The sequence below is a fragment of the Pipistrellus hanaki genome (genome assembly GCF_964339955.1).
Source record: "Pipistrellus hanaki genome assembly, chromosome: 1".
In the NCBI taxonomy this organism is placed as follows: Eukaryota; Metazoa; Chordata; class Mammalia; order Chiroptera; family Vespertilionidae; genus Pipistrellus; species Pipistrellus hanaki.
In genome coordinates this window covers 168,724,423-168,749,555 of record NC_140503.1, presented here as the reverse complement: position 1 = coordinate 168,749,555, position 25,133 = coordinate 168,724,423, and the positions used below count along the sequence as shown (strand labels likewise).

At 39.8% G+C, this 25,133-nt stretch overlaps 1 pseudogene across 1 annotated transcript in view; it reads left to right on the top strand.

Annotated features, from left to right (window-relative positions):
• LOC311621221 (mitochondrial intermembrane space import and assembly protein 40-like) overlaps nucleotides 1–19,573 on the top strand; it is a 60,513-nt pseudogene extending 40,940 nt beyond the window's left edge. Inside the window, exon 2 of the transcript in view lies at nucleotides 19,069–19,573. The product of the transcript in view is annotated as a mitochondrial intermembrane space import and assembly protein 40-like (transcript). The remainder of the gene's footprint in view (nucleotides 1–19,068) is intronic.
• Nucleotides 19,574–25,133: the final 5,560 nt, after the last annotated feature.

Below are 25,133 nucleotides of genomic sequence, written 5' to 3'. Positions count from 1 at the left end.
TACTATCACTCTGTGGGTCTGAAGCATCAGCAGTTTCCAAACATGTAACTGCACACAAATCAAAATCATTAGTTTTTAATATTCTATTTTTCACTCTCTGCATTATAGCTAGAATAGAAGAGAGTTAATGAGGAGAGGCACAAGTGTAGGGTATTATTGTCTACTAAAGGCCTGATGCAAGAAAATTCATGTAAGCCCTAGCCAGTTTGGCTCAGTGGATAGAGCGTCAGCCTGTGGACTGAAGGGTCCCAGGGTTGATTCCGGTCAGGGACATGTGCCTTGGTTGCAGGCACATCCCCAGTGGGAGGTGTGCAGGAGGCAACTGATCAATGTTTCTCTCTCATCGATGTTTCTAACTCTCTGTCCCTCTCCCTTCTTCTCTGTAAAAAAAAAAAAATCAATAAAATATATTTAAAAGAAAATTAATGCAAGAGTAGGTCTTCCCTCCTCCGGCCACCGGCAGGCACCTGGGGCATGGGCTGGCTTCCCTCCAGCCCCAGCTTCATCAGAAAGGATGTCCAGAAGGATGTCTGGAAGATGTCCGGTCTAATTAGTATATTACCCTTTTATTATTATAGATGGTACTTGGCATTTATTCTTACATGGCCCTGAAGAACGTAAGAAATGCAGCTATTTGCCCCCTTAATACCTGAGTGAATCTTGGTACACATGTTGGCTTTCTCAGTGAGCCCCTTCAGATCTGCTCTTCTCCTTCCATCTCTGTGTCCTTAGCACTAACCTGTGTAGACTCTATCAATGTGTCTGTGTGAGGTACAGTGTAAGAAATATAGTCAATAATATTGTAATAACTATATTACATCTGGGATCCATCTGGCAACCATCAGATGCTCTCTGCATCTATGAAGTCTATTTCTATAAGTCAGGGGGTTTTTTTGTTTGTTTTTTTGAAATATATGTTTTTATTGATTTTTAAAGAGAGAGGAATGGAGAAGGAGAGAGAGAGAGAGAGAGAGAGAGAGAGAGAGAGAGAGAGAGAGAGAGAGAGAGAGAGAGAGAGAGAGAGAGAGACATTGATGTGAGAAACATCGATACGTTGCCTCATGCATACCTCCGACTAGGGATTGAGCCTCAACTTGGGCATGTGCCCTGACAAGGTATCAAACCATGACTTCCTGGTTCATAAGTTTTCATTCAACCATTGAGCCATGCCAACTGGGCTATGAGTCCATTTTTTAACATTATATTACAGAGGTTTATTTTTGTCCTCTGCCTTTCAATTGGGTCTGTGTTATCAAGAGCACTGATTCTATCTATAAGTCAGGTGTTTTTTATTTTTTTATTCAATTACAGTTGACATTCAATATTATCTTACATTAGTAAGATACTATATAGTGGTTAGACATTTAAATAATTACAAAGTGATTCTCTCAATAAGTCTAGTACCCACCTCTGCATCATACATAATTATTAAAATACTTGAGGCCCAGTGCATGAATTTTATGCAAGAGTAGGCCTTCCTTCTTCCAGCTGCTGGAACGGGCTTCCCTCACAGCCCCGGCTTCATCCAGAAAGTCATCCGGAAGGATATCTGGAAGGACAACTATAAACCTACTTTTGCCCCACCCTGAATTAAGTTTCACCATAAGGACAACAGTAATATGGGGCCTGTAAAGTTGTATCTCCCTGGACACCTATTCTGATCCACTTTGTATATAAAAGACTTTTGGTCAAAAGAGAAAACATTTTACATGTTTCATCACATTGACTTAACAGCAAAGCTCTATTATATTATACCCATAGCATCAGTTTTATATGACACATGCTATTTTTAAAATATGTTTTTATTGATTTTAGAGAGAAAGGAAGAAAGAGAGGGAGGGATAGAAACATTGATGAGAGAGAATCATTGATCAGCTTCCTTCTGAATGCCACCATTGGAAATGAGCCTGCAACCCAGACATGTGCCCTGACCAGGAACTGTGACCTCCTGGTTCATAGGTTGATGCTCAACTACTGACCCACACCAGCCAGGTGATATTTTTAAAAGTAGTTGTAAAATAAAAATTCCATTTATGTAATCCTTAGGAGAAATAGGTCACTATTATTATCAAGCATTGGTTTATTAAAACTTTTAAATTGCCAAACATGTGCAGCTGCTTTTCGGTCTTATTATAGAAAAAAATAAAATAAAAATATTACCCCTTAATTCATGAGAATTAGAGCATGCATTCTCCACTTGGAATTCATTGTGATCATTGCTATGACTATTTAAATGCACATTTCCAATGTATACTTCACATAATGTTAAAGAAAGATTCAGAAGAAAGTGTACTAAACAGCCCAGATATGTCATAAAACAAATGATCCTTCATCTGAAACTCACAAAGGGAAATATCAGTCAATCAGAATGCTTAGGAAATGAGAGTTCTGATTAATTAAATATTTGGGGTTGTAAGAAATACTTCTACATTTCCACAATAGTTAACACACTCCCTAGCAGTTATTATTATTATTATTATTATTATTATTATTATTATTATTATAGTGGCCCAGTGCACGAAATTCAGCCTGCACCTCTCCACTCTGGGACCCCTCGGGGCTTGGCCGACTGCCAGTTTAGTCGGACATCCCTTTCACAATCCAGGACTACAGACTCCTAACCACTCACCTGCATGCTTGCCTGATCACTCCCAACTGCTCCCCCTTCTGGCCTGGTCACACCTAACTTCACCCTTACTGCCTTCCCCTGTTGGCCTGGTTTCCTCCAACTACCCTCCTCTGCTGGCCATCTTGTGGCAGCCATCTTTGACCACATGGGGGTGGCCATCTTGTGCAAGGGCATGAGGGTCAATTTGCATATTACCTCTTTATTATATAGGACTAGAGGCCCAGTGCATGAAATTTGTGCATTGGGGGGTGTCCCTTAGCCCAGCTGAACCCTGTCAAATCTGGGACCCCTCAGGAGATGTTCAACTGCCATGGGGAGTGGGCCAGCAGTTGGACAATCCTCTCACAATCCAGGACTGCTGGCTCCTAACTGCTCCCCTCCTGGCCCAATCATTTCCAACTGCCCTCCCCTGCTGGCCTGGTCACCAACTTTTCTCCCCTACAGGCCTGGTCACCCCCAATTGCCCTCCCCTGCCAGCCATCTTGTGGTGGCCATCTTGTGATGACATGATGTCAGCCATCTTATGACAATGTGAGGGTGGCCATCTTGTGACAACGTCATGTGATGGTGTCGCACAAGGGCATGATGCCATTTAGGCTTTTATTACATAGGATTTTTACTAGAGGCCCAGTGCACAAATTTGTGCATGGGTAGGGTCTGGCTGGCCCGCCCCAATCAGGGCCAATTGGGACCAGGCTGGCCAAGAGGAGGGGCCACGGGAGGTTGGCCAGCCAGCCCTGCCCCCAATCGGGGGGGGTGGGGAGGGGGCAATTGGGGACAGGCTGGCTGACTGGGGAGAAGGGCCAAGGGAGGTTGGCTGGCCTTCCCCGCCCCCGATCAGGCTAGTTGACTGGCCACAGTGCTAGATCATAGCTACTGGTCATTCTGGTTGTTCCGGTCATTCCAGTCATTCCAGTTGCTTGACTTTTATATATATAGATTGATTTCATAGAGGGAGAGGGAAAGAGAGATAGAAATATCAATGATGAGTCATTGATCAGCTGCCTCTGGCACGCCCCATACTAGGGACTAAGTCTGCAACCCATCAAACCCTGACCTCCTGGTTCATAGGTTGACATTTAACCACTGAGCCATGCCGGCTGGGCTCCTTAGCAGTTTTTGTATAGACTTTACTGTATTTGTAAGCACAGCAAAGCAAAGTAACAATCTGAGAGTTAAGAATTTTTCTAATTTCAAAAAATTGTTAATAGTCTCACCATAATTATCACAAAGTAGACACTCAAAAAATATGTAAACCCACTACAGATGCTCTTGATCTTCGTGAGTTGATAAAGACCACAATAGATATTGCTCCCAGGATAATCCTTGAAGTTCAAGGACTTCTTGCCATCAGTTTGTCTCTTCATGTTGTTCTGGGAAGGAGTCTATGAAATTCTAAGTTCCTGTTTTGCTCACAGTAGCCTTTTAAGAGTAGCATCTCAAGAGGCACTTTTTGCAAAAAAGATGCTATAATTCACACCATCTATGCTGAGTGAAATTTGCTACTTTGGCCTCAGAGAAGAGTGGTCAGGTTAAAGGCAAGTCACCACTTTTAAATGAAGTGGCTTGTATAAACCTTGACAGGACAGCAACTTCATTGTGGTTAGTAACAAACAGAGCACATCAGATTTTTTTTTTCTCTTGAGAACTACTAATGCTAGTCTTAGAAATTTGGGGACTTAGTGTGACTCTGTGGTCCTTTGCAATTCTTGCAACAATGTCTCATGATCTAGAATCACAACATACTGCGTAATATAGGCAGTACAGAGGTTACTGCTGATCAATCAATTTTTAATGATTAGTCCATTTAAACCTAATCAATGAGGTTTTATTATATAGACAAAAATAGGGCAGTAGAGAGAACATGGTGTTTGGAGTCAATCATGCTTAAACCAGATACCATGACTTTACCATTTAACGGAATATCTATACTAATAAAAAGATAATATGCTAATTAGGCCAGAAGTCCTTCAGGACCACTTTCTGGACAAAGCCAGGGCTTCTGGGGAAGCCCAGGTCCCAGGTTACAGAGGGAAGCCAGTGCCAGCAGCAGAGGGAAAGGAAAGCCGGGGTAAGGAAAGCCTACTCTTGCACGAATTTCATACATCGGACCTCTGGTCATGTAATATTAGACAAGTTATGATGTCTCCCATCTTTACAGTGGGCATAAGCAAAGAAGCTAATACAGGACTCTGTCATATGGACAGAATTCAAGAAATAACTGTTCCCTTTTCAAGCTTGTCTCTGATTTCCTATTTTAACTTTTAAATGCATTTATTGCCCCCCCCCCCCCCCAAGATCCAATTAAATAACATTCTCACTGCCAAGTTCTTTTTTAAAAAGGCATTCAGGTACAATTAAAGAAAAACCTTAAAGTAGACAAAAATGTTCCAAGTTGAGAAAGGGAGGAGGCAAGAGACCTTAAAATGGTAACGATTGTTATCTCTTGAATATGGATATTGGACTGTCTTTTTATCCACTTCATAAGTGATACTTAAAATCAGGTCACACTCTCCAAGACTAACAACCGGAAGTTAAAATAGGGGAATGGTCTCTGTTGTTCAATCCATTTCCATAAGAATCCAAGAAAAATACACACAGAGAAATCAAAACACGACCAAAGAATATGACATCTTAAAAACTCGATTTTCACCCAAGCTTTACCAACTTTTCATAAGCTCACCTTGGTTTCAGATAAGACTTTCTCATTTTGTCTCAAAAGGCCCATCTGAACCCCTCAACTGTAAATTCAGCTCCTGTTCTGAGTAAGATCTTTTTTCTCCCTTCACATTCCGTGTCATACCCTCTGCTCCTTTTCTCCACAAACCCATAACAAATACTAGCTTACAGGAAAGGAAAAAGCAAGCAGAGCTTCAAAATGGGCCAGGGGCCGCACTCTTAAAAATAACTCTGAAGAACAGCACTCACTTATCCAATAAAAACACGAACAGAATTCAGGATAGTTATACTGTGGGATTTGTACATGTATCTGCTCTTTGTAAAGGTAAAATAAACATGAACATTTCCTTAAAATCCTCACCAAAGTCACCTGCCATCACCACTCCCACACCCCCTACCACTCTTTCCTTTCCAATAAGCACTTGCTGGCAGAGGCAGGAGGGAAATCGAAGTTTCTTGCCTCTTGAAGTGACAAGCACATTCTTTCCCCAGTCGCCAGGCTGCTTTCCCCCTCCGAAGCTCCAGCTGTTCTCAAAACCCAGACATTGTTCCCTTCCCTGGCCGGCCTCAGCTTGCACGCTCAGCCAAGACTGCTTCTCCCTGAAATCTCTTGAGGACACTAGCCGCCAGGACTTGGAAGACTGTGCCTACTTAAAGCGAGCTGGGGTTTTGGTGGGGAGAGGAAGGAGAGAGGGGGAGAGAGATGAATGGGAAATACTATGTGTCAGCATGAGCTCAAACAATTGTGTTTGGACAGTGACGGTGCCCTGGTGCTTCCAAGTGATGGTCCATAATTCTCCTAGCGCTTTCTCTCCAGACTCCGAGACTGTGGGATCTTTTTCCGCTGTTGTTCACAGCCTGAGACCCCCAGGTTCTATTGTGGCCAAAAAAATAAATGAAAAAATAGGTATGTCTGTTATGAATACAATTTCTTTCATTTATCATATGACTGAGAAAAGCTATAGGACTATGGGATATGAGGAGGGGGTGGTCAAACCCATTCATTTATGTGCATTAGCTCCAAAAAAGACAATGTGAATTAATTCCTCTTCAGAGATTATAAGGAGTGAATTGTTTATGTTTCTCCCAATTAAGAATGTCCCTCCCTTCGCCACACATGTGTTCAAGGTGGGGCTACAAAGGCACATTTGTTCACTTACAAACTGCAGGAAGTCAGCAATCAGAAGAAAAGGCAAATGCCTGTAATTTTTTAGAAACTCTGGTTTAAAAAAAAAAAAAAAAAAAAAAAAAAAAGTTAAAGCTATCCGATGTCCAGACTATCCTGACTTAATAAGTAACCAAAAATGGTTTTTTTTAACTCCACGCAGAGCTAATGCAGTGCTTCTTGAACATACAACACATTAACCTGTCATTACATTGAGAGATGCCAGCCAAAGACCAGCTGAATTATTGTAGTTAGATTTGGTAATGTGCAAAAGGGACCTAAAACACTGAGGTTTAAGCATGATTGCTGTCTATTTCCAACTCTCATAACAGTATGACTGCGCACAGTCCAGAGGCAATAATTCTGGCTCTTTCTATTTGTTTAGCCATCCCAAAGACATTTCTGTCATCCACATCCAAGATGATCTTCACTCCAGCCAGTGAAAAGTGGGAAAAAAGGAATTGGGGGTATGGGGAAACCCACCACTTCCCTTTAAGAGCATGAGTTGGGATTTGCACATATTATTCCTGACTACAACACATTAACCATACATGGTTACCAGCTACTATCTGAGAAATGTTATCTTTATTTTGGGCATCCATGTGCCAGCTAAAAATCAAGAATTATATCAACTTAGTACAGGAATTGACAAACTACCGCCATAGGCCAAATCTGGCCCACTGCCTGGTTTTAAGTGGCTTACATACTAATAATGGTTTTTACATATTTCATTGGTTGAAAATAATCAAAAGGAGAATAATATTTCATGATACGAAAATTATATAAAATTCAAAAATTTCAGTGTTCATAAATAAACTTGTATTAGAACACAGCCACTCTCATTCATTTAAATATTCTCTACAGCTATTTTTGTGCTATAAGGGCAGAATTGAGTAGTTGTGACAGACCACATGACCCACAGGCCTAAAATATTTACTACCTGGCCCTGTGTGAAAAGGGTTTTCTGATCTCTGCTTTAGAAGAAAAAAAAAAAAAAAGTATTGATGGACAACTAACTAACTTGCCATACCAAAGTGGTGAAATTGGGAATACAGGAGGATGGGTTTTTAAAGGGGCTATAAATAAGTTCTATTTTTTAAAACAATTTTTCATATATCTTTATTAGTTATCTATATTCTTATTAGTTATCTATATATATATATTATCCCAATTATCCCAAAACTTGATGGCTTAAATAGTAAATATATATTATTCTGTTTCTATGGGTCAGGAATCCAGACACAGCTTATATTTCATCCATATGGCTCTGGTCAGAGTCTCTCAAAAAGTTTTTGTTAGGATGCAGTCTCATCTGAAGGCCTGACTGGGGCTGGAGGAGACCCTTCCAGATGACTCACTCACATGTCTTTTTACAGGAGACCTCTTCCTTGTCATAAGCCTTCTCCTAGCATACAGCTAGCTTCTCCACAGTGAGAGAGAGAGGGAGAGAGAAAGAGAGAGAGAGAGAGAGAGAGAGAGAGAGAGAGAGAGAGAGAGAGAAAGAATAAATAATTTGGAAATCATAGTGCCTTTTACACCCAGTCGTCAAAGCCTCACACTGTCATGTCCATCATAATCCTTTCATGAAAAGGATTCACTAAGTCCACTCCAACCCACACTCAATGTAAGGGGAATTAACTTTCAGCTATTGAAGAAAGGAATATCAAAGAATGTGTGGTCATTTTAAAATCACAATAGGCCTAGCTAGTGTGGATCAGTGGTTGAGCATAGACCTATGAATCAGGAGGTCACAGTTCAATTCCCAGTTAGGGCACATGCCTAAGTTGTGGGTTCGATCCCCAGTGTAGGACTTACAGGAGGCAACTGATCAATGATTCTCTCTTATCATTGATATATATATAAATATATATCCCTTCCTCTCTGAAATCAATAAAAAAAATTATTTTTAAAAATTTATGTATAGAAAACAATCACATCATTGTGGGGAGAGGGAGGGAATAAGTAAATAATCTGTCTTCAGATAATGCTGGAAAGCTGAGGTGATTATGAAATAGGTAGTCACCTGACCAGAAAAGAATAGCAAGGCTTACATTAGAAAAGGCAAGTTTTACCTCTCTCATCTACTCTAGTCAATTGGTAGTAATTGCCTAGAGTACTATGTTGGGCAGGATTCTGATTGATAGCTATCAAGTCCACATGTTTTCTATCATTGGAGTAAAAAATATCTCCAAAGTTCAATCAATGTGAATTTGGAAAAAAGAGCAACATGAAAGGCATGTTCAAATCTCCAGAAAGCTTATGAAGCCATAGTTGTTGAGTATTTTCCTACGGTGTTTCTCTAAAGTACAGATTTCCTAAAAGATGCCCTACCTCTCTTTATCAAGCCTTCCTGCCATTAACAAACAAGAATTTATTGAGCACCTACCTACATGTTATACATAGGTACTCTGTACACCAGAGATAAAATGGGGAACAAAATAAATTTCTTGTTCCCACAGTAAAAAGAAATTCCTATCTTCTGGGGGGGGGGGGGGGAGGGGGAAGTCTTAATATTTCTTTCTCTTTCCAAAAGCCATCTGTCTTATTACTAACTAGAGAGCTGGTGCATGAAATTCTGCACCCTCTACAATCTGGGATCCCTCTCACAATCTGGGACTGCTTGCTCCCAACCACTTGCCTGCCTGCCTGCCTGATTGCCCCTAACCACTTCTGCCTGCCAGCCTGATCACCCCCTAACCACTCCCCTGCCAGTCTGATCAATGCCTAACTGCTCCCCTGCCAGCCCAATCACCCCCAACTGCCCTCCCCTGCCAGCCAGGTCTCTCCCAACTGCCCTCCCCTGCCAGCCCAGTTGCCCCCAACTGCTCTCTCCTGCAGGCCTGGTTTTCCCCTCAACTGCCCTTCCCTGCAGGCCTGGTCACCCCTAACTGCCCTCCCCTGCTGGTCTGGTCACCCACATCTGCCCTTCCCTGAAGGCCTGGTGCCCCCAAACTGCCCTCCCTTCCCTAAAGTTCATCTTATAGTGGCCATCTTGTCACCACATGGAGGTGGTCATCTTGTGTGAGGATGTGACAGTCAATTTGCATATTACCTATTTATTATATAGGATTGCACTAGATATTATATGTCTATACTAAACAATAGTGGTAATTTTTTATGTTTCTGGTTCCTATATTGCAGGGTTACAGAATATGTCTGACATAGTATTTTCAGTGGGTATTAACAGATGTAACTTGAATAAAAGGATTTCATAATCACCTAAAATTAGAAAATGCTGGATTAAACAAAGTTAAACAGATTACTATAGCAACTTTAGTTGGCTATGAAACATCAGAAAATAGTTGGTATAGCATGCTGCATTTCCAATAGTTACTTGAGTTTAAAATTCAGTTTTTGTCTTTACAGAATGTTTATTCGAGTGGTTTGACAAATACTGCTGAAGTCACTGTTTCTTAACTCCCTGTTAGCCACATCAGTTCTCATAATTTCTCTAAAACCTTAGAGTTCATTACAACACACAAATATCATTACAGCAGTATACAAATCCTAATTGGAAACAAATAGTGGCAATTATTTGCATAGAATAATTCACTATAGGTCCAGTAATAATTAATGTCGTTTTCTAATACTTTTTTAAATCGAATTTATTTAAACAATACAACAAAATTTAATCAACAATATAGTTGCCGTTGTTTTCTACTACTTGTGCCCAACGCTCAGGAAGCATTTTAATCCCTCTGTTGTAAAATTCTTGTGATTTTGATGCAAAAAATTCGGTCAATGCATTTTTGAGGCATTCTTCATTATTAAATTTTTTTCCAAGAAGAAAGTTTTGCAAAGAACGAAACAAATGGCAATCGGAAGGGGCAATATCAGGAGAATATGCAGGTTGAGGGAGAACTTCCCATTCCAACTGGCGCAGTTTTTCAGCAGTGATTCTTGCAGTATGCGGTCGTGCGTTATCTTGGTGAAGAATTACGCCCTTCCGATTAATCAGCGCGGGTTCTTTTTCTCTTAAAGCTTGGGCTAACCTTTCCAATTGGGCACTATACACTGCACTTGTAATGGTTTGGTTAGATGGTAAAAGTTCATAATGAAGAATTCCTTTAAAATTCCACCAAACACACAACATCACTTTTTTCACATGCAAGTCAGGTTTTGGCGTGGGCTGCAGAGCCTCATTTTTGTCCAACCATTGAGGCCGCCTTTTCACATTAACATACAGCACCCATTTTTCATCTCCGGTAACAATTTGCTCTAAAAACGGCAAACGGTTTTGACGAGAGAGGAGCGAACTGCAAATTGTGACTCTGATTACGGTTGTTGTCGGTCAACTCATGAGGAACCCATTTTCCAAACTTTTGGACTTTGCCAAGTGCACGCAATTGATTGGAAATTGTTTTTTTGTGAACAATTTAAAGTTGTCACAAGCTCTTGTTGGGTAATTTGAGGATTTTGCACCAAAAGAGCTTGAAGAGCTTCTTGATCAAAATTGGACACACGGCCTTGACCACTCTTGTCATCTAACGAAAAATTTCCCTCGCGAAATTTCTCAAACCAACGCTGGCATTTTCTGGCGCTAACTGCATCTTGACCAAGAGCACTACAGATGTTTTTTGCAGCCTCACTTGCTTCTCTTCCTAATTGGAACTCGTAAAGCATGCAGTGCCGAATATGCTCTTCATCCGCCATCTTCTTAGCCTTAGTTCTGCAACAAAAACCAAACCAAACACAAACTTTTTCAAGCAAAACTTGTTAATTGCACTTCACACGTTCTGTAGATACCACATGTTTGAAGGTTATGTCAATACAAGTCAACGCCAAGCAAGATTTTAAACGAATGTTTAAAAACGACATTAATTATTACTAGACCCGATAATTCAATAAAATCTGAATATTTTAAAGCCATACAATTATTTTAAAACATATAATTTGTAAATACATAAAATGTTTGCATATACATGCATTTTATAAAGATACATGAATATAGTTAAAACAACTTTCCAGCCGAAACTGGTTTGGCTCAGTGGATAGAGCATCGGCCTGTGGACTGAAAGGTCCCAGGTTCGATTCCGGTCACGGGAATGTACCTTGGTTGCAGGCACAACCCCAGCAGGGAATGTGCTAGAGGTAGCTGGTTGATGTTTCTCTCTCATCGATGTTTCTAGCTTTCTATCCCTCTCTCTTCCTCACTGTAAAAACTCAATAAAATATATTTTTTTAAAAACAACAACAAAAAAGAACTTTCCAAATTGCCTGAAAATACATATTTATTTAAGTGCACACAAGATATTAAATATAATGATGAGCAAGAGGGGATGTTTGAAAATCTTAATTCTTCAATATAATTAATAGCTCAGAAAAGTTGAGGATGAAAATCATTAAACATATCACTATCATAATGGAGAGTCTATAATAATAAAAGTGTAATATGCTAATTAGACCAGACATCCTTCTGGAATCGATGCAGTCACAACAACTGTGAGGGAGGGATCCAGGCAGCCATTGTGGTTGTGAAGGCCTACTCTTGCACGAATTTTGTGCATTTGGGCCTTTGGTTTATAAATAAAATTACAGGATATAAAAGGAGGCTATATCAAGGGCTCTGCCTCGTGAAGAATTTGTGTGCACTGTAATGTAACAGGAATCTGATGATAGCAGCTTCACCAAGTATGTAGCCTCATATAATTTGCTTCACATTAAAAAAAAGTGCAGAGATATGCAGCCCAGTGGTCCCAGAGAGTCATCAGTGCCCCAAGATCCTACCTCCTTTCACTCTCCCATCCTCATTATGTAGCTTAATTCTTCAATGTTGCTGTGGGATACTCTCACATTGGCTGTTACCCTCAACCTCATTACCTACTATCTTTAGGCAAGAACAAGAAGGAAGTGTAATCCTAGTTGGTTTGCTCAGTGGATAGAGTGTCGGTCTGCAGAGTGAAAGATCCTGGGTTTGATTCCAGTCAAGGGCACATGCCCAGGTTGTGGGTTCAATCCCCAGTAGAGGGCATGCAGGAGGCAGCCAATCACCAATTCTTTTTCATCATTGATATTTCTCTCTCCCTCTCCTTTCCTCTCTGAAATAAATAAAAATACATTTAAAAAAAAGGAGGAGGAGGAGGAGGAGGAGGAAATTTGGCTCAGTGGATAAAGCCTCAGCCTGTGGATGAAGAGTCTGGGGTTCGATTCCTGGTCATGGCACATGCCTGGGTTGAAGGCTCAATCCCCAGTAGGGGGTGTGCAGAAGGCAGCCAATAGATGATTTTCTCTCTCTCTCATCAGTGGTGTTTCTCTCTCACTCATCAGTGGTGTTTCTCTCCCTCTCTCTCTCTCTTCTCTCTCTCTCTCTCTCTCTCTCTCTCTCTCTCTCTCTCTCTCTCTCTCTCTCTCTCTCTTCTCTTTTCTTCTCTTTTCTTTTCTTTTCTTTCTTCTCCTTTCTTCTCTTTTCTTCTCTGAAATCAATAAAAATATCTTAAAAAAAAAAGAAGAAGAAGAAGAAGGAAGAGTTAAAGAGTAGAATCTAGCAGATTTCTTAGATTATTTCATCAGCTGAAAATGTCATGGAGTTACCTCTAATTGCAAACAAGTCTGGGAAAGTATTTTAACTGGACTATGGACACAGTGAGCAAAATTTGGTTTCTGTTAAAGAAGAAAAAGAACTGAATAAATCTTTGGTAGTCTATTTGCCCTGTCTTTTCCAGATTCTTACCTAGTCTAAGGGTCAGAGAAGGCTGAAGCGAATAATAATTTTTTAAAAATAGATACCCTTGTTTCTTTCTAAATCATCTCCTATTTATCATACTTCTAACCTCAAAATACCTTTACACTAGCAATTTACTTTTGTCATAAATACAAACTTTCATGGAATTCCTACTGCTTCCTTTGAATAACAATGATATAAATGTGTAAATAATTTCCATTAAATGTTTGGAACGCTCAACTTTACTATGCTAAGAAATGGTGGCTTGCTTCTGTTTTTATTTGAACTGTTTTTGCCAGCAAAAATAATTGTGCACATTGCTAGAAGTAGAACATTTGCCAGCGTGAAAAAATACTGTATAGAATAACATTTAGCATTTAGCATATCATAACACATATTTTCTTACTCACAAGTCTACTTTAAAATCTTAATTTTTTATAGCTATGGCCTCGATACTTCAGAATTTAATTTTTTCATCTTTGTAGCATATAAAAGTACATGTGTGAGCTTACAGTGCCAAGAAAAGTTTTCTTAAAGTTATTGCATTTCTCCTTGGAATTCTGGCTTCATTTTGCTCAAACCATGCCGAATGCCCTCTTATCCAGAACACAGAAATGCATTATTACAGTAACTAATCTCTCCACTAAGGCCTTTGATTTCTCTTTGAATCTCCTTGACATCCAAAGAGTACTTGTCATTTCTTTTTGTAGGGATAGGTTCTTTTTTTATTTTTTAGAATACTAATCCCATGTTATCAATTTTCTAATACTGTATTCATCTTCTACAAATGGCTGATGGCATCAATATAGGGTAACTCTCTTTTTTAAAATTTTTATTTATTGATTTTAGGGAGAGAGAGAGAAAAACTATTTTTATTGTTTCACTTATTTATACATTCATTGGTAGATTCCTATATGTGCCCTGACTAGGGACTGAACCTGCAACCTTGGCTTATAGAACAATGATCTAACCAAATGAGCTACCAGGCCAGTATCATAACTCTTATTTATGACAAATTCATGTGACTAGTGAACCCAAGGTGGTTCCTAGAAACCATATTCCCCCTAAAAGGATCAGAATACCACCTGTAAAGAATCTATTTCAAGTCACCCATAAAAGAGCATCCCTCTCAGTAACCAACCATGGGGATACAGTTTATTAAACATAATGTCATTAACCAGTATGTTGCCATGTAAAGTGATAATGATGATAAAGACTATGAAACAACATGGGGAAATGTCCATTATTTTATGTTAAGCAGATTGCAACTTGAAGAATGTGGCAGTATTAGACAAAAACTAGAAGGTAATATGCAATAATAAAAATAATTGTGGCAAAAGGTCTAAAATATATTTTTTTCAGCACCTGCCTTCATTTTTTTGTGTTTAGTATGATTATTCTTCAATGTGCAAGTGTTATTCAAAATTATAAAAAGAGAAATAAAAATAATTAGTTAGTGAAGAAAATCTTGTCTTCTAGCACTTTCCTTTTCTATTCTTTCTCCTGCATTTTTGGTCCTTCAATGAGAGATCCTCAGCAGTCTTATCTGTCCCCTAAATGCCTCCCAGCCTGCCTCTTTCCTGAACAAGGGAGCTCCTACTTGCCCACCCCTCACCAGAGGCCTTCCCCACATTATGATTTCATTAGCCCATCAGAGTCCCCTTTCCACTGACCCTGTTTACTGACTGTGTGGCTTTTTAACCATCCATTTCCACTTAGACACGTTAATAGCCCCCCAGCTGTCAATGATAAAGAAACCTCTTCTTCTGATCATTGTAAGGATTTAAAAAAAAATTTAACAGATATAAAGCACTCAAATAGTGGTGCTCATCACAGATTTCCCCCCATTACACAATCACAATACCATTAACAGTATTAATAACAGCATTGATTATATTCCTCCCAAATGCATATATGTGCATTTTAACAAAATTTTGGTCAAAAGAGCTTTCAAGCAATAGAACAGACCCATGAGAAAGTTATCTGAACCAGAGCTAATGTGAAAAGAGGGTTAGGTAAAACAAATGAGATTCACAGGGCTAAGGCATTGTACTCAATCCTCCAACTAGTTAAGGGAAGGACAGAGACAGAAACCCCTGTTTCCAGGGCTCTTGAGAGAATGTGCTCAGTGCTTATCAAGATTAATATATATTTAAGAGAGGGAAAGGAGAGGAAGAGAGAGAAGAAGAAAAAAATCAATGTTGTTGCAGCCACCACCGAGAACACTGCAGGAGCGGTCATGTGAGCAGTCATGTAAGCAGCCATCACCGTAGCCACCAAAGAGCAAAGGCACAAGGAGCAGCTACCGCCATTGCTCAAGCCAAGCCTGCTGCTTTGACTCCAAGGCAGGTGACCATGAAACCCACCACTAAGCCTGAGGCACATAAACCCCAGGCACAGCAACCATGGAGTAGCCACTAAGCACACCACTGCAGACACAGACCCCAAGCAACACAACACCTAGATCCCTTGGTGAGAGCAAAAATAGAGAGACAAAGAAACAACCCCCAAAGAAAAGATAAGGAGGCATTGCCAGAAAGGGAACTAAATGAATTGGGGGATGCAATATGTCAGAAAAAGAATTCAGAATATGGGCCATACAGTTTATAAACTAGATGAATGAGAAAATCAACAACTTATATAAGAATCAAGAGGAAATAAAGAGTGATATAGCTACAATAAAAAATAAAAAATAAAAAATAAAACACTACAGAAGGTTTCAACAGTAGGACAAAAGAAGCAGAGGACCAACTTAGCAAATTTAAAGACAGGGCAGCAAAACATACCCAATCTGAACTGCAATTGGAGGAGAAAAAAATTAAAAGACAGGAGGAGAGCCTAACAGAGCTTTGGGACAATATGAAACGAAGCAACATATATATAATAAGGGAGCCAGAATGACAAGAAGTGGAGCAAGGGTTAGAAAACCTATTTGAAAATATAATGTCATAAAACTTCTCTGAATTAGGGAAGAAAAAGTCACACAAGAACAGAGAGTTCCAAACAAGATGAACACAAAAAGACCCACACCAAGACACATTGTAATTATGACAGTAAATATTAATGACAAAGAGAAAATCTTAAAGGTTGCAAGAGAGAGAGACATAAAGTTACCTATAAGGGATCTCCCATTAGATTATCAAATGATTTCTCAACAGAATCACATAAGGATAAAAAGGAATGGAAGGAAATATACAAAGTGATGCAAAGGAAGGGATCGAATCCAAGAATTGGAGGGGAAATCAGGAGCTTCACAAACAAACAAACAAACAAAAAAAGGATAAGGGAGTTTATCACTACCAAGCCAACAATGCAAGAAACGTTAAACGGACTGTTATAAAAAGAAGAAATAAAAAGGGAAGAAGGAACACAGGCACAAAAAAAATAAAAATGGCTACAAGTAAATACCTATTAATAATTTTAAACATAAATTAAATAAGTACTCAAATAAAAAGACATCAAGTGGCTGAATGGATAAGAAAACATGACCTAAATATATGATGTCTACAAGAGACACACCTCAGAACAAGGGACTCACACAGACTGAAAGTGAAAGGATGGAAAAATACATTTCAGGCAAATGGAAATGGGGAAAAAGCTGAGGTAGCAATACTTCTATCTGACAAAATTGACCTCAGAGTGAAGGCCATAACAAGAGAGAAGGAAGGCCACTTCATAACACTAAAGGGATCAATACAACAAGAGGATATAACTCTGGTAAACATATATGCATCCAGTGCAGGAGCACCTAAATACATTAAAAAATACTTCTAGAAGATATCAAGGGAGAGATCAAAAACAATATAATCATAGTAGGGGACTTTCATACAATACTAACATCACTGGATAAATCCTCTAGACCAGAAAATCAGCAAAGAAATAGCAATCCTAAATGACTCACTAGATCAAATGGACTTAATTGACATCTTCAGAACATTTTGCCCCAAAGATACAGACTATACATTCTTCTCAAGTGCACATCAACCTTTTCAAGATAGACCACATATTGGGAAACAAAGTCTCTCCAAATTCAAGAAGATAGAAATAATATCAAGCATCTTCTCAGACCACAGTGACATAATATTATAAATAAACTACAATAAAAACAATAAAAAATTCAAACACTTGGAGGCTGAATAGCATTCTATTAAATAATGATTGAGTTACCAAAGAGATTAAAGAATAAATTAAAAACATCCTGGAAACGAATGATAATGTAAACACAACAATCCAAAATCTCTGGGATAAAGTGAAAGCAGTCCTGAGAGAAAAGTTCAAAGCATTACAGGCCTACCTCAAAAAACAAAACAAAAAACAAAACAAGCCGAAACCGGTTTGGCTCAGTGGTAGAGCATCGGTCTGCAGACTGAAGGGTCCCAGGTTCGATTCCGGTCAGGGGCATGTATGTTGGTTGCGGGCACGTCCCTGGTTGGGGGTGTGCAGGAGGCAGCTGGTCAATGTTTCTCTCTCATCGACGTTTCTGTCTCTCTGTCTCTCTCCCTTTCTCTCTGTGAAAAGTCAATAAAATATATATATTTTTTTAAAACTGGTAATAAATTATCTAACTCTACTACTTAAAGAATTAGAAAGAGAGTAACAAGAAAAGCCCAGAGTGACCACAAGGAAGGGGATAATAAAGATCAGAGCAGAAATAAATGATGTAGAAACAAAAAAATACAAAAGATCAATGAAACCAAAGCTGGTTCTTTTTTTTTTTTTTTTTAATGTATTTTTACTGATTTCAGAGAGGAAGAGAGAGGGAGAGAAAGATAGAAACATCAATGATGAGAGAGAATCATTGATCAGCTGCCTCTTGCACTTCCCCTACTAGGGATCAAGCCTGCAACCCAGGCATGTGCCACTGACCAGAATTGAACCTAGGACCCTTCAGTCAGCAGCCGATTCTCTATCCACTGAGCCAAACCAGCTTGGGTGAGCTGGTTCTTTGAAAGGATAAGCAAGATTGATGAACCTCTAGCCAGGGTCACCAAAAAGCAAAGAGAGAGGACCTAAATAAACAAAATCAGAAATGAAAGAGGCAAAATAACAACAGACCCCACAGAAATACAAGGGATTATAAAATTAAATAAAAAATAATAAAAAATACTATGAACAACTCTATTCGCACAAATTAAATATCCTAGAGGAAATGGACATAATCCTAGGAAAATATAACTTTTCTAAACTCAATCAAGAAGAATTAAAAAATCTCAACAGGTCCATAAATAAGGAGGAAATTGAAGCAGTCATCAGAAAGCTTCCTTCAAACAAAAGCCTGGGGCCAGATGGCTGCACAGGGGGGTTTTACCAAACATTTAAAGAACTAAAATCTATCCTTCCCAGACTACTCCAAAAAATTTGAGAGGAAGGCATACTTCCAAACTCTTTCTATGAAGCCAGCATTACCCTAATCCGATAACCAGATAATGTCACTACAAAGAAAGAGAATTACAGGCCAATATCCCTGATAAACATAAATGCTAAAATCCTCAACAAAATTCTAGCAAATCTGATCCAGCATTATATTAGAAAGATCATACACCATGACCAAGTGGGATTTATTCCAGTGATGCAAGGATAATACAATATCTGCAAATCAATAAATGCGATATACATCACATAAACAAACTGAGAGACAAAAATCACATGATCATATCAATTGATGCAGAAAAAAAGGATTTGACAAAATCCAACACCCTTTCCTGGTAAAAACTCTGAGCAAAGTGGGAATAGAGGGGTCATACCTCAACATAATAAAGCCTTCTATGACAAACCTACAGCCAATATCATACTCAATGGGCAAAAACTAAAACCATTTCCCCTGTCGGAGCCTGCTGCCCTACCAGAGAAGAGGTCACGGTGTGAAACCGGCCACTCCCTCTACCACTGCAGCTGCTGCCTCTACCACCACAAGGTCTGAGCGCTGGGCTGCAGCCATGGCCTATGCCGGCAGGAAGGGAAGGATCGAATTATATTTGTGACCAAAGAAGACCATGAAACTCCAAGCAATGTAGAGCTGGTGGCTGACGATCCCAATGATCCATACGAGGAGCATGGATTGATCCTGCCCAATGGAGACATTAGCTGGAACTGCCCATGACTTGGGGGAATGGTTAGTGGCCCCTGTGGGGAACAATTCAAGTCAGCCTTTTCCTGCTTCCACTATAGCACGGAGGATCTCAAGGGATCTGACTGTGTAGACCAGTTCCGGGCCATGCAGGAATGCATGCAGAAGTACCCAGACCTCTATTCCCAAGATGAGGAGGAAGAGGTGGAGGAAGAGAAGAAGCCAGCAGAATGTTTAGAAAAGGCAGCTCCTGCTGAGGCCACTGCAACCAAAGAAGAGAAGGGGTCAAGCTAATGAAGGCCGTGCTGCAGCCCTGGCTCCGGGTCTTCCACTCAGAGTGACATGAACCTTTTGCAAATGCCTTTTGGTCACTCTCCAGGGAAGTCTTTCCCTCTATGGTTCTGTGCACTGTAATGTACAAAATAACTCATTTTGATGATCATATACACTGAAAAACAAGGGGTTATATGTCTGTGTATCTCACATAACTCTACCAGTGACTGCGGCTACTGCTTTCGAATTCTCCTCTGAGATTACCTCTAAGTTTGCCACTTTGAAATAATGTGCTGAATACTCTCAGCAACTAAAAATCATTATCTAGGAGTGTCTCTTGTGAGTGACCTGATTTATTCTGATTCATTATCTCCCTTTTAGTAGATTTTATACCCGTTTGGGAAATGAAATGGAAATAAAAGCATCTTCCTTTTTTAAAAAATTAAAAATAAATAAATAAATAAAACCATTTTCCCTAAGAACAGGAACATAACAGGGATGCCCATTTTCACCATTCCTAGAACTAATAAATGAATTCAGTAATGTGGCAGAATACAAAATTAACTCCCAGAAATCTATGGCTTTTTTATACACTGGTAATGAACTCACAGAAAGAGAAACCAAAAAGACAATCCCATTTACCATAGCAACAAAAAAAATAAGATACCTAGAATAAAATTAACCAAGGAGATAAAATTACAAGATACTGAAAAAAGAAATAGAGGAAGACATAAACAAATGGAAGAAAATACCATGTTCATATATTGGTAGAATCAACATCATTAAAATGTCCATACTACCCAAAGTGATCTATAGATTCAATGCAATCTCCATTAAAATACCAATGGCATACTTCACAGACCTAAAACAAACTTTCTATCTTAAGTTTAAAAACACCCAAAATAGATGCAGCAATCTTGAGAAAGAAGAATAATGTTGGATGGATCACAATACCAGATATCAAGCTAAAATACAAAACCTCTGTTTTCAAAACTGCGTGGTACTGGCACAAGAACAGACATATAGACCAATGGAATAAAACAGAGAATCCAGAAATTGACCCAAGCCAGTATGCTCAATTAATATTTGACAAAAAAGGCAAGTGCAGGGGGAGATCCAAGATGGCATTGTAGGTAAACATCTAAAACTACTGCCGTGCACAACAACTTCAAAACTACAACTAAAAGACAAAATGTTTATCATCCAGAACCATAGGAAAGCTGGCTGAGTGGAAGTTCTACAACTAGAAGAAAAGAGAATTTAGGACACAAGCGCCGAAAAATGAGATACGGGGGAGTGTGCTATATGGGCTGGCAGCAGATTCCAGCTGGCGGTGGGGCGTTGCTTTCTTCAACCCGAAGAGAGACAAGCTCCCGATCTCTCTGAAATCCAATTTCTGGGGAGAAGCTGGACTGTCTGCCATTGGGTCAGAAAGTGAAGTTGGCTTGCTTGCAGAGCTGCACACAAGAATAATTGTTTGCAGTGTTGGGGCGCAAGATGCGGGGACAGCCCATCTGTGTAGCCCAGTCCTGGCTGTTTCTGATGCACAGTTCATGTAAAAATGATGACCACTTCTAACTCCACCTTCCTAGTTACTCTGTCTACCCTTTGGCCTTAATTTTAAGGTAAGAATACCATAGGGTTTTTCCAACCTTTTGTAGCAAGATGGAGTGGGAAGGGTATTGGACACTGAAAGGAAGGTTCCTATAACACCCACATAAAGAGGTAATGTGAGAAAGTCAAAGCAAGCAGAGGGATTTAAAAGCAGCCAGTACACAGCCAGGAAATAAGTTCACACCCTAGGCTTTCCATGATCTTTTCTACTGTGAGTTCTAAGCCAGAGGATCCTTCTGATCAGAAATTACTGGAAACCTGCTTTCGAACTCACTATAAAGATGATACAAGAAATTCCCAGCAGGAAAGTTTTACTTAGATCAGTTGATTAATTAATGACCACATTTCAGCAAAACTCAAGCTTACTTTGTGGATGTGAATGCATGAGTAATATTCAAAACCACAACCCCAGACCTTAGGTTGAAAGTTCTACTGTCAGAATTATTCTGATTTTGTTCTGAGCAACTAGGGAGATGAAAATAAAGAAACCAACAGGAAACTCATAAATCTGTGATTCTGAAAGGAGAGGGTCACATTCCATTGGAAGAGAATGAGCTTTTCCTGGGTCCAGTAGGAACTGCTTTCTGTGACATTCTGGGGAGTGAGTACAGAATAGAAAGGTTCTTTTCAGCCTGTGTCTGGACTGGTCTTCTCCTGCTGGCTCCCACGCATTACCACTGTCTGTACCTATGGTGAGCTTCATAGGCCAAACCACCTGGAGAATAGAATTATGCTTTCGATGGACCTGCCCACCCTCCAAACAGCTGCCAGCCAGCAATAAAGTACTCAGAGACCCAGGTTTCTATTGACTCAGGGCCTGAACAAAAATAGAGAACATACACAATTACCAAGGTTCTGGGTATGAGTTAGCAATTGCCTTCCTCTAGAATTCTAACTTTCTCCTTGTTCTGGGTTGAATTATGTCCTTTCACCCAATCCCCTGTACAAATTCATATGTTGAAGTTCTAATTCCCATTACCTTACAATGTGACCTTATTTGGAAACAGGGCTGCCGCAGGTGTAATAGCTTGTGTTATGATGAGGTCATCCTGGAATAGAGTGGGACTCTAATCTGTTAGAACTGATGCCCTTATGAAAATAAAAGATTTGGATACAGATATTCCCAGAGGGAAGGGAAGGCGAAGACACACAAGGAAAAGGCAGCCATCTGGTAACAGTCGGAGACAGGAGGAATGCATCTGCAAGTTGAGGAATGCCAAGGACTGCTGGCAAATAACAGAAGCTAGAAGCAGCAAGGAAGGAATCTCCAATCTCCAGAGAGAACACGGCCCTGCTGGCATCTTAATTTCAGTCTTCTAGACTCTAAAACTGTGAGACAATAAATTTCTGTTGTTTCAAGTTACCCAGTTGGTGCTACTTTTTTTATATAGCAGTCTCAGGAAACTAGTACAGTGATCACCAAAATTTGTCTAATGGTCTATCAGCTGATTTGCAAATAACTATATTGCCATAATAAGTAAGGAGCCCAATAGAAGTTTTTTATTTGAGTTCAAAATAGATGAGTAGACAAACAAAAACTAAATTGAGTTCTCTATTATTTTTCACCCAACAATGAATTGATCTCTACAGTCCATATACAGAGATTTTCAAATAGTTAAATGATAAAATCAAATTCCCAATCATTATCACCACAATAAGGGGGCTGTATTGGCTTTGTTAAAAAAATAAAACCAAAATTCAATATCAGCAAAGAAGGAAAAACCCTATAGAAACAGAGAATGCATAAAGTTCAAGTTCTATTGACATTTGGATTCATTCCAGAAGCCCCCCCAAAAGGGCCGAGACATACAAAGCTGGTCATGAGGTTTACTTCCCCTGCAATGCTGTCCCTCTGCTTATGTCTAGTGGATTCAGTTGATATCTCCATGAGTAAAGGGATATTTTTTAGGCTAAATTATGATTGCCATTTAAATTTAAATGAACAGGTATTAAAGAGTTTTATTTAAATTGTTAATTAATGAAAGAAGTAGGAAGAACTTCAAAACTGTTTAACAGAATTTTGAGTATCCTAATATATAAAAACCCTGAGTCCATCACATACACAATGACCAGAGGCTTGACCAACTGGAAGTCAGTCCTGCAGTCAGCACTGGGTTGCCGTGGCAACCCATCACTGACTGCTATGGCTGCAGGCACAGTGACCCAGCACTGACTGCTGATGGGGGCTGCAAATCAGGCCCAGAGAAAGGCCTGAAGAGAGAAGCAATGTCTGATTCATAGCCTCTGTGGCAGCTGTTGATCAGCACTTGTCTCTCTCTTTCCAGGCCTGGCCAGCAGCCATGCCTCCATTTATCTCCAGGCCTTCACCAGGGCTGCCAATCAATCCTACCTTTCTAATCAGGCCCAGTTGATAGGCCCAGAGACACTGGCATAGAAACCAACAAATCAGAACCAAATTTGGGTGAAGTGCGAGGAGCCAATGGCTGCCTAGGAGGCAGAGCTTTTGACACTGACTAGCATAGAAACCGACCAATCAGAACCAAATCTGAGTGAACTGTGAGGAGCCAATGTCTGCCTAGGAAGTATAGAAACTGACCAATCAGAACCAAATTGGCTGGCAGAGGAGGGCAGTAGGGGGTGAGATCAGGCCTGCAGGGGAGAGCAGTTAGGGGTGATCAGGCAAGCAGAGGCAGTTAGGGGTGACCAAGCCAGCAGGAAAGGGTAGTTGGGGACAAGATCAGGCCATAAGGGGAGAATAGTTTGGGGTGATCAAGCCAGCAGAGAAGAGCAGTTGGGAGCAACCAGGCTGGCAGAGGAGGGCAGTGGTGGGGGATAAGGAGGAGACAAAGCCTGCAGGGGAGGGAGGTTGGGGTCCATCAGGCCGGCAGGGGAGGGCAGTTGGGGGAGACCAGGCCTGCAAGGGGAGGGCAGTTGGGGGCAATCAGACCAGCAGGGGAGCAGTTAGGTGTTAATTGAGCCAACAGGGGAGCAGTTAGGGAGTGATCAGGCCAGCAGTCCCGGATTGTGAGAGGGATGTCCGACTGCCAGTTTAGGCCCAATCCCCGTAAACTGACAATCAGACATCCCCTAAGGGGTCCCAGATTGGAGAGGGTGCAGGCTGGGCTAAGGAACAACTCCCCCCTCCCCCTCAAGTGCACAAATTTCATGCACCAGGCCTCTAAGTAGACATACAGTTGATTATGAATGCTGAAATAAATATTGCTATTTGTGACAACATGGACGGATCTTGAGATTATTATGCTAAGTGAAATAAGTCAGATGGAAAAGAACAACGAACTTATGTTTTCACTCATATTTGGAACACAAAACAAAAAAGTAACAAACTAACAAATCAAAATGAAAAGAAAAACAAACTCATAGATAAAGACAACAGAATAATGACAACCAAAGGAGAAGGGGAGTTGAGGGAGGGAGAAATGGATAAAGGAATAAAACACTGTTAATGGTAACAGGGGAAAGCTAGATGCTGGTGGTAAGCACACAATAGAGTTTACAGTGGTGGAATTATATCGTTGTACACCTGAAATTTATATAATGTTATTAATTAATGTTACTTCAATTTTAAAAAATTGCTAATAGATGAAATATTTGCAACCTCCATAGGACAGAAACAATATCACCTTCACTGGACAAAATTTATTTGCATTTCTATGAGCACAAGTCACTTGCAACACAGTTAAATAGTTTAAAGATAGATTATAGATTATAGATGAAAAAAAACCCCAAAAGGTGTATTTTACTGCCAAGTATTCCACTAAAGCTAGAGCTAAAAGAGCTATTTAAAGTTATAGAACCAATATCAACACTAACATTGGCCAGAAACCAAATATCCAAGACTATTTTGTTCCAACTTTTACTTATCCTTTTATTCCTGCCATAGAAGATTCTGTTGAATAAAAAGTCCACAAATATATGACCTAGCATTCTTTTATAAATTTTTCATTATGAGTTACATAGTATTATTTTTAAATTAAATTTATTGGGGTGACATTGGTCAATGTGACCTTATAGGTTTCAATGTGGGTTTCTATGCTACAAGATCTGTATATTGCACTATGTGCTC